This window comes from Anabas testudineus, chromosome 3 (genome assembly GCF_900324465.2).
Source record: "Anabas testudineus chromosome 3, fAnaTes1.2, whole genome shotgun sequence".
Lineage (NCBI taxonomy): Eukaryota > Metazoa > Chordata > Actinopteri > Anabantiformes > Anabantidae > Anabas > Anabas testudineus.
In genome coordinates, this window is record NC_046612.1 from 10142683 (window position 1) to 10153236 (window position 10554).

Here is a 10554-nt window from a genome sequence, read left to right on the forward strand (position 1 = left end):
ATATTTCCAGCATGTTGACCGGTGCTTTTTCAGATACACCATCTCATTGTGCTTACTCTTCCATTTATTCTGAAAAAACTAGTTCCTATCATTCACTTAGTGGTGGTGGATAGAAATGCACATCAATGTTTTCTCAAAACATTGTTAGATTTGCACCTCATTAGCTACCTCTGCATTTAGAATAGGGGAAATTAAAAGTGCTGGTTAAAGATTATACCTATTTGCACTCCAGACAAACTTTCAGCCCAAATCAGGGGCAGTTCTAGGATTTCATCCTTATGGAGGCTTAGCCCTCACTACTGTATAACATCACTACTGATGTTGATCTTTGTCTGCATGTTAATGGGAAATTCCATTTCGCATGAGTATTAGCACATCATTGTCATGCTTTCAGTGTCATTTGACTAGGATAGGAAACGTTTCATATTGTTGTAGATATTTAAATGTGTTGATTTTGATATGGTTGATGTCCGGCATTTCTTAGTTTTGTTTTTATTTTAAAAAGTAAAAATTATTCTTTTATAGTTAATCATTTTAAAATGTGGCTTAAATGACAGACAGCGGGGCTAAAGCCCCCCTAAAAAGGGTCTAGAACAGCCCCTGTTGCATATGGCCCCCCAGACTTCATGCACATGTATTACCACAGTAACAGAACTAGCTACTGGTGCAAGAGCCAATCCAACAGATGTAGATTATCATAAAATGTCTCTTTAAAACACAACAAAAGCCCAAAGGGTTGACTAACTAGAGTTGCTTCTGCTACAGACTCACATTCTCCAGTTCCTATAACTAATGTCACATCAGCAGCATATAGTTGCTATTTAGCTCAATGTTCCCACACAGGTGTGTTTTTACTGTCTGTTTTTGTTTGTTGTTTTGGTTTGTTTTGTTTGTTTTTTTTATTTTTGTTGCCTGTGCAGTAATGTTGTACATTTCAGAGCTCTACCATACCAGATCCACTGGTCCTTTCATCCCACCCACCATCTGTTGTTCATGAGGAAGAGTGGTCCTTGTGCAGACTGGCTATAATTACCTGGTCCAAGTCACTTTGTTTCGCATTTACAGAGTCAGGACTGTATGCAAACACCAGGGATTTTTTGAGTACTCATATTGGCCAAACAGCTAGAGCAATGTGGATAAAGGAAATGTACTATAGTTTAAATATAAAGCAAGAAAATACACAAGCAGTTGAAATAGCGACAAAATTATAAAGACATAATTCAAACATCCAGCCTTTGTTATAAGTTATAGTAACAATAATGCAAACTTGACAAACCCCAATAATAAATAATGACAATTCAGTTGCATGAAAAAAAAGTGTTTTCACTTATACACCATAAGCTGAGTTAAATAACATTCATTCACAAGAACAAGACTCTATTCACAATGAAGGGTTACTTAAGCTCACCTAAAAGGGTTGTCAGGTACGTTAGACAAAAAAGGCTGGAAACCACTGCTAAGTACCACTTTTGAATTGTATTTCAAAGATATTTTCGGCTTTCCTATGGTGCATTTTTAGCCTGATCAAATGTGAAGAACTGCCGTGTGAGCTTTTATTAGAATTCAATACTAAAAACGAATGTCAAAAAATACCTCCTGGATTTATGATGAGGGTGGGACCTCATTGCTCTGTCTGGAGAGAACTAGACTTGTCACTTTGAATTCAGTCTTGCAACTTTCAGTGGCACAGCATTCAGTGTGATCTTTATTTTTAGCTCAGGAGCTCAATGCATATATCAGCACTGTACTGCGCAAGCACTGACACCCTCTTATGCTCTCATTCACAAGAATCTCTTCATTGTGTGTGAGAGAGAGAGAGAAAGTGTGTGTGCGCACACGGGGAGGCAGGTCTTGGCTAAAGTTTATTAACTTTCTCTTAGCCAATGGGGTGCCTTGTGCGTTTTTCCTGCTGACCAATGGGACAGATTGAGAGGTTGGAGGTGGGTGTTGCTTAGCAACTGCAGGTAGAATCTCAGATCATGTCGGACCCATTGTTTTATCTGCCTCCCTGAGAGACATTACATGCTATGTGTTGTGATTTGTTAGTAAAAAAACACCTCTGTGCAAATGCGTCACAAAGTTGTTAACTCTATTTTTGTATTGTTAAACAAAGATCACAATGATTTTAATGGCATTTCACCCTCAAGACAGACAGAGCACTTTTAATTGATTGTCATTATGTTACTACATCTGCTGTCTTATTTTCATTGCTAAGTCGCAGGTGCACAAACAAGGAAATTTAGATTTTATCGTTTTAGTTTTTGCTCCTGATTACAGGGATAATGCACTCTACTGAACCTCCTGCACAGTTGGAGATTAGTGGATGTAAACAGACAACAGGTAACGCTGCTAAAAACAAAGATTCCACATGAAGATGAAGCTGCAGGTAATTTTGAAGCATTTCTGATATTTAACCTTCCACCCCCTACAAACCTTCACACTAACACACAAATACAAATCACCGGTGCAGTTAATTATCATTTCACTGATGGCCAACATGAAAATTAGAGCATGTTTGGGTGCTCCCAGTGTTTGAAACGAGCCTTTTATTTTTTTTTTTGCAAGGCCAGGAAGAGAGACAGAACACCACATACAAATATGAGCATGTGATGCCTTCTACAATTTCTGGCTCGCACAAGGAAGCACGTCACAGCTGTGAACTTTTCATCCTATCCAATTAGATGACCTCATATCTTAAAGCAATATGTCACAGTGGAATCACTCACGAAGCGCTAACCAGCCGGTACTCTCTGTCCTTTTACCACTAATAATGGTTTTGTCTTACACCTGTTAACCGAAAAATGATGTGTAGAATTCATCTGAAAATAGGCACACATGCTTTTTCCCTCAAAACTATAGCATTATAAGCACGGCTCCAAAGTGTTGCTTTTGCTCATTGCCCCGTCCCGTGATGCTTAATGCAAATATTTAAATGGGGGTTATGGAAATTCCTGGGATGCACCATGGATTTGGCATGTAAAGCAGGGCCATGAAGATGTTGTTTACACCATGTACACTTGTGTCCAGTAAATCCCTCTGCAGGAGGCAAAGGAATAGACATAAAATTATAAAAATAAAATCACCAAATTGGAGCCCATCTGGGGAGATACTTCAGTTCAAGAGGCATTCGAACGTAGTGATTCTGGATAAAGGTAAGCCTCGATAGCTTACACCTTTACTGAGATTTCAATTAGTTCTTTAACAATTAGTCATTAGGAACTAATCACCAATAGATAATCTGTTTGTTTCAGGTGTGTATATAGTATAAATGGCTGGATTTGTGTTGGCCTGATATTAGCACGCAGTGCTTTACTCCGTTTTTCTGCTTTTGGACAAAACCTGACATCTGAAGAGGTCATCTTCAGACTGTCTTGTGACAGTTCAAATTCACTGTGATGTGCTTTTTCTTTTTGGAATATTTTATGGACTCATTGAATAAACAGATAACAACAATAACATAAATTCTTAGCTGTAACCTTTTGTCAATTCTTTAACTGAAGGAGCACATTTTGCATGAGCATTGGCAGCTTTAGGCGATTTGTTTACAAGAAAACATGGCATTTTTAACAGGACTGCCTATTTCTGTCTGTGGTGGAAAAAAGGTAAAGGCAACAAAGAAGTTGTTTGGAAATGCAGCCCTGTAGCCAAAAGTCACAACAGTAACATCAGTTCTGAAGATCATTTTATATATACTGTCTGTCGGAGAGAGAGAGAGAAATAGAAAACCGAGAAAAGCTATGTTTTTACTCTAAATAAAACCAGACAATGGGTTATTTTGCGTGACAGCTAATATATAACTTTACCTGATAATAGCTTGTGTCTCCCACCACGCATTACGCAGCAAACATTTTGTGAGGAGTCTCTCTGCGGCCACAAATACCTGGCTTCCTTTATCAATGCACAGCTGACTGTTGACAGGATCTTGTGCAGTGGTTATATCGGGGGATGGGTGAGATTTACAGTTTACTTTACCAGGTAATGTCTCCTGTTGTGAAACAATGTGACAGAAAATCAGTACAGCTGTGATGGCTCAGCAGTGTTCTTTGCCCCTCTACATTCTCCTCCAGGAGCTTATCTAAAGCCCACCTCAAATGTACTGTATGTAGCCTGCGGATGACTCATCCTCAGGAGAATGAGCTGTATGGTGCAGGTAGCCTTGCAAATAAACATTTCACAATTTGCAGAGTCTATTGAAGTACTTTGCTGACTTAAATCTGAACCCACAGACAGTGAATACAAACTCTGACAAACCAATTCGGTTTTATTGTGTCTATAAAGCACAGTGTAAATGATCCTCCTGGTTTATTATGTCCCTAGTGTGTCACACATGTAATGATTGGATCACTAAAACACACAACAATGAAACCTCGGTTAAGCTCCAGAATTTTTAGTCATTTTGTTTATTGAAAAAGCAAATTTGTCATCATTGCAGCAATTGCCATGGAGACAGGGTTAAGTCCCAAACCTACCTTAGTATTATGCAGTACACGAGTGTTTGCTCATTACCCTTTACCGCAACTTCTAGGAAACACTGCATGGTGAGTGGATGGATGAGTCCACCTCTTTAGGATGGTTAGGGAATATGTGAACATTCAAATAATGTTTGCTTCCCAGCAGCCGTTCACACCCGTTCCCTTCAAACATCTTGTAAACCCTCCCTTGTTCCTCGTTCAGTTTGAAGCTTCCCGTTCTTCCGGTGTATTAGTTTGTGCTGTTTCTGGTGCAAAGTTTGTGACTTTGGGGGATATTGGCTTTAAGGACACTTCTATGACAGCTACTCACATTTAAATTAGACTTCAATCATCCCTGTGACGAAATTTGTCTTTTGCAATTTCTCCTATCCTAAATACCGAGGACTAAAACTGGTTTTGAGTCTGGGGCTGCAGTATATATATTTAAAGTTCAGTGGATTGCAAATTTACCTTTAATGTACAATAAAAAGCAAATGTGAGGAGAAAGACCTCCTAATATATGTGTAACCCCAACTTAGCACCGTAGATGTGAACTATCCTGACATCTTTTTTTATTCTACAACTGAACAACTTTTAATTCAAGCTCAGTCTGTCCTGTGAATTTAGAGCCACTACACATCCATATTACGCCCACAAAAGTGTTTTCACTTGTTTTACCTGATTAGACCTCCTCTCAGGGCTGTGTAGGTGTGCACAGACTGCTTGATTCACATGTGCACAGCTCTGCTGTTTGGTTTATTTAACCTAACCTATTAGTGCCGACACTTTGGTCACCTCAGCCAGTCGACTTACAAGTTGGAGGCACGAATCACAACTTTGACAAAATTAAAACTATTATAAGATACAAACATAATGAATTTTATCGGAGTTGTAAAACTAATCTGAAATGGACCTAGATTCATTCTAAATATACATTTAGACATAGGAGTAGGTAAATAATTGAAATTTTATCAGGCTCCTACGTAGCAGAATCTCTATCTTCAGCTCGATGTTAGCAGTGCCAGCAAAGAATGTGAAGGACAGTGAATGGATGTTTCGTACTTGTAATGCCACATCCAGTGTTTTCGTGTATACAGTCCAACCAGCACTTTATCAAGACTTTGATATTTTAAAAATCAGTAGCTCATCTTTTGTGCTATTACTGTACTTGGAGAGTTTTACATCAATCCCCCATGCAGCGTCAAGTGGTCTGAGTCTTAAAGGACTCCAGTGAACTTCAATCTGAGCTGAGGTCTAATCAATTTCCGGGGTTGGTGGTTCAGCTCCTGGTTCCTTCTGAACCCTGGCCACATGTCAACGTGTCCCTGGACAAGACACTGAATGCTGACACTGTAAATTTGCCTGCCTGTCCACAAGAACTTCCCCAATGGGATTAATAGAATATCAATTATTATCCTTCCTGGGAGAAGAGTGTTTCTCTGCTGTGTTTATAGTATTTTAGAATCAATACAATCATTGAGACTTTTATTTTTGAGACACTGGTACAAAGACACTGACAGTAATTAAGCCTTGGTCTTGATAACTGACAACTGTCTTTTCTCATCTTCGTCTCTTCTGTTAGCTCCTACAGCCTCAGTGTCTGCAGATGACCATTTAAAAAATGTCAGAGCTCATTTTTCCTTGATTCGTATGTTCTTGCTTCTTAACATAACATAACTTAGCATAACACTAAGATAACATAGATGGACTCACAATGGACAGTTTTAAGAGTTGAAAGTTTGATAATCACATAATAACCTGGCAATAAACAGTCTAAAAGCTTTTCTTAGGCTTTGACACTTTTGGGAGAAGCGATTATCAATCAAGTCATGCTTAATGACAACGATCATGAAGTTTTAATTAATGACAACATCAGTTTTCATGACAGTGTGAAGCCAGTTATATGTGCACCCTTTCAAATAAAGTGTTACCATGGATATTATAGTACCCACAGGCTGAATTTCTGCAGATAGAGCTTAATTAAATTTTCTCCTGCCTACTTTAGCCTTTAATTTTATAAACCTGCAAAATTGTGCACCTGCTTTGGAGACATGAAATGTTTCCATTTAAAACCAGTCTTCATGAAGTATGCGAAACCTTCAGAAGTCAAGCACAATGCGCAACCAAGCACACTTATCGTATCTCCTCCCTCTTTTTGCTCGCCTCTCCGTCAAATCCATGTGGGAGAGAGGCATACTTCAGTGCTGACACACACATGACTTCTCTGTCAGATGACAGGAAACCGAACTTCCAGGCTGAAGCGCCTGCTTGATAAATAACACGCGTGGCTCCGGGCACACAATGCAGCTCAAAGACTCAAAATGTGGCCCTCAGTTTTTGTCTCCCTGACACACACACACATTGTACACAGCAACACACACACTTATGATCTCACACTCTTTCATGTGTACTGTACACACGAACACAAACACTACGTCTCTTTTTCTCATCTTTTCTTTCTCTCTCTCTCTCTCCAATGATTAAAAAACAATATCCAGCTTATAACTGCAAGTTAGTCAGACACCCACACTCATTTGCAGTGAAAGGCAAATGACCCTGGTGATGAGTCATTGCATTCACTCAGAGACTTACTTGCTTTATTCAGCACACTGAAATCTCCTCAAGAGTGAAGCAGTGGTTCTCGCCACCGTGCCTCTCGGCAAGCTCAGGTGTGCCGTGATGTTTTTCACAAATGCAAAAAAAATAAAATAAAACAAATGTCATAAAAGCACATGACGTCACAGAAAGCAGTGAAATGAGTCTATGATTATCAAGTCACACCCGTAATTCACAATTAAAAAGGTTCTTCCCTTGTGATCGCACTGAGCTTCATAAAATCTTCCCTATCAATCAATAATTGGCTGTTATACTATTAGTAAGTACGTAGCTATTAGTAACTGATGTACTCTCATGATATATAATAATAATGGCAACTGTGGTTTATTTCACTCAATGTACAATAATATTAAAATCCTTCACTGCATCTTTTCATCTGCTCAACCAGGAGTTCCCAACAACCAAATAAAACGTCACATTTATAAATCTCAAACTGAAATGATGCAACTTAGTAATAAGCTACTTGTTGCACATCGTGCAACGTCTTTACAAATATGTTTATTTTGTGCTTTGTGTTGTATTTTATCCTGAATAATAATTGTTAGGAAATATTTCATTTGGGGAAAATGCACTGAAATAAATATTTAGATATTTGTGTGACTACAATAGTGCATACCTTAAAAATAATAAAGCTGCAATGATTCATTGATTATGTCAACAGCAGAGCATTAACTGACAAAAAGTTCCGACTGCTTCTGCTGCTTTTCATTGTTTTCTGTTAAGAGTAAATGATTTCTGTTGTGTTTTGTACTGTTGATTAGACAGCACGAGAAATCAGCTTCACATACAGTGTATTTGACAGAAGAAATATCAGCAGATGAACTGATTTAAACCTTATTACAATATTTGTAATATTAAATTAAGAGAGGAATTAAGTACTTAAGAGTAGAAGTACTGTAGATGTCTGTTCAGTTTGTTTTCACGAAAAACGGTTGATGGGAGTTGTATGATATTCAGGTGTGTGTGTGTGTGTGTGTGTGTGTGTGTGTGTGTGTGTGTGTGTGTGTGTGTGTGTGTGTGTATTAGTTCCTCTTCTTCTTTCTTGGCATGGACACATGGAAAAACTTCAGTGAATTAGTGGCAGTGATCTATTTTACAGATGTTTCAAGAAATGGAAAACCCAAGCGGACGATGAAACGTGTCCAGTCTGTCTGACCACAGCTTGTACGGTGGTTTAAAAAAAAAAAAAAAACCTGAATGAACCTGAGACTCATTTTTGGGCATTAGGCCTGAGGGCTGCAAGTGTTATCTGGCTGCATCAAGTTTACTTTGTTTAAGGAAAGAAAGAATAGTGGAGTGTATGGGGGAGGGAGTGTAACGGGAGTCTTTAACAGGGAGTAAAAGGGACGGAAAGGATTTTGATCCAGTGATATTATGTATCTGTTCTGGTCAGGGCAGACAAAAGCACACAGCAAACCACCAGAGAGCAAAGCATGTCATCTGAATAGTATGTCTTCTTTGCAGTGTTGCACATCCAAAGGCTTTGTGCGCCTGAATTTGGCTGGTAGAAGGCACAAAAGAGGCAGTTTGTTCGCCCCTGACAAGTGTGCTTTTATTTGCGGAAACCCTTTGATGTATAGAAAAACTTTGGCTAGGATACCCTCGCAGACAAATGCACGAGAAATCCCACTCCTTTGTATTATCTTAAACAATTCCCTCACCATTCACGGCAAAGCTTTTATTCCCTTTAAGACCTTTATTTTAAACTTTGGGCCTACTGTCTGTCTGTCAACTGTAATGGGGAATCTGGTTTGGTTTCATTGTGCAGAGGGGGTTGACAGGGAGTTGGGGGCATGTAGTTCAGATAGAAAAAAAAAAAACATCACCTGACCGTATGAAGTTGCTTATGAGGAACTGATCTTCATAACATTTCAATAGGTAAGATGTGTAAAAGTGAAATAATATAATAACTGACCAAACATTCTCCTCATCAGGTCGATTTAGAAGTTTTTATAGAGTTTTTAAACATTTCACAAAATCAATTTGTGCGGTTGTGATGAAATTGTAGAAGTTTGAATTTCGATTTGTCTTCGAATAGTTTGACATTTGGGAAAATATCTGTGCAGTAAATATGAATCTGCAGCCAGCTAGAAGAGAGAAGGATAACAAAATCCACCTACAGGCACCTCTAGTTCACTAATTAGCACATTATATGGTGACATTTAAAACATTTAGTATATTACCTTATTCTCATTCACTGTCTAACAGCACGCATGTGCAGAAAACTCCAACCATCATTTATAAGCTGCTTCCAAAGTTGATTTTTCAGACTGGCACTGATTAAACTCAGCTAACATTGTTTCCTTAGACAAATGACAGAATCAAACTTTTTTTGTAAGGAATCCTGTTTTTAAAGAAAAAAAAACAACTTTAACTGTGGACAGACCATGTAATGGTGACACTGTTTGTAATTACCTCCTACATATCTTTTGTACTCCAATGTCGTGTTAAATATTGGCTGCTTTACCAATATATAGTATCTGCGGTCACATCTAGTTTTATTTCAAGCTGATGCTGGATCAATAATCTCTATTGATTTTTTGTATTTCTTCAGAAACACATTTATCAAATTCAGAAAATGTTGTAATCAGAAGCTATTTCAGAAATTCAAGATTTTTTCAGTCCTCCTTTTTATCAAAGTGCACATCAGAAAACTGAATAATATTTCAGGTTAAACATCCACTAAACTGACACTAAGAGGATCCACAAGTGCTGTTTGCAACTTCAAATAGGAACTTTGAACCTCAAATTATTCTGAAAAGGTTTTACTGCCACAATAACCTGACAGAATTACCTTTTTATATTACACTTAAACAACCACATTTGCTCAGAATTGGCAAACTATCATCTTGGAGTGTGATTGTACGACATCAATTAGATTGAAACTGGTGGTTTTTGAACTGACAAAAAGCAGAGATGAAGTTGACACAGTCACACGTGGGAACTGCCCAGTATACTGCGACAATCTGACACTGTTGTTACTGAACATCTGGGACTCCAGTGACTCTGTGCAACAGCACTTTGACAGTTGCTGTTGAGGCAGAGCACAGCTACACAGCTTTCGTCTGTCAGTCCAGGGATTTGAACTGCGAGCTTCCAAGTCACAAGCCTCCACCTCCTCTGCAGGCTGCTGCTACTGTCTTTTATATCAGACGATCAGTAAAAGAGCTAAAACTCTTGACCCCTCCATTCCTGGGCGCCCACAAGTGCTTAAGCAGATAAAGATTATTTTCATCACATTGGTATTTTGGTATGGGGGTCAGATGTGGGGCTTTTACATAAAAACATGTAAAAACAGTTTTGTTTTAAAGCCTGAGTAATGCCGATATGAGTTTTACGGGGTTGTTGACCTTGATATGTTTTAAGTTGGCTTATATAGGATTACACAGCAAGGTATTTACAATAGTTGGTGGTTATACAGGAAACATACATGCCTATGTTTTCTTATGCAAAGTAAAAGAATGTGTGGGCTCAATGTCCAGTTCAT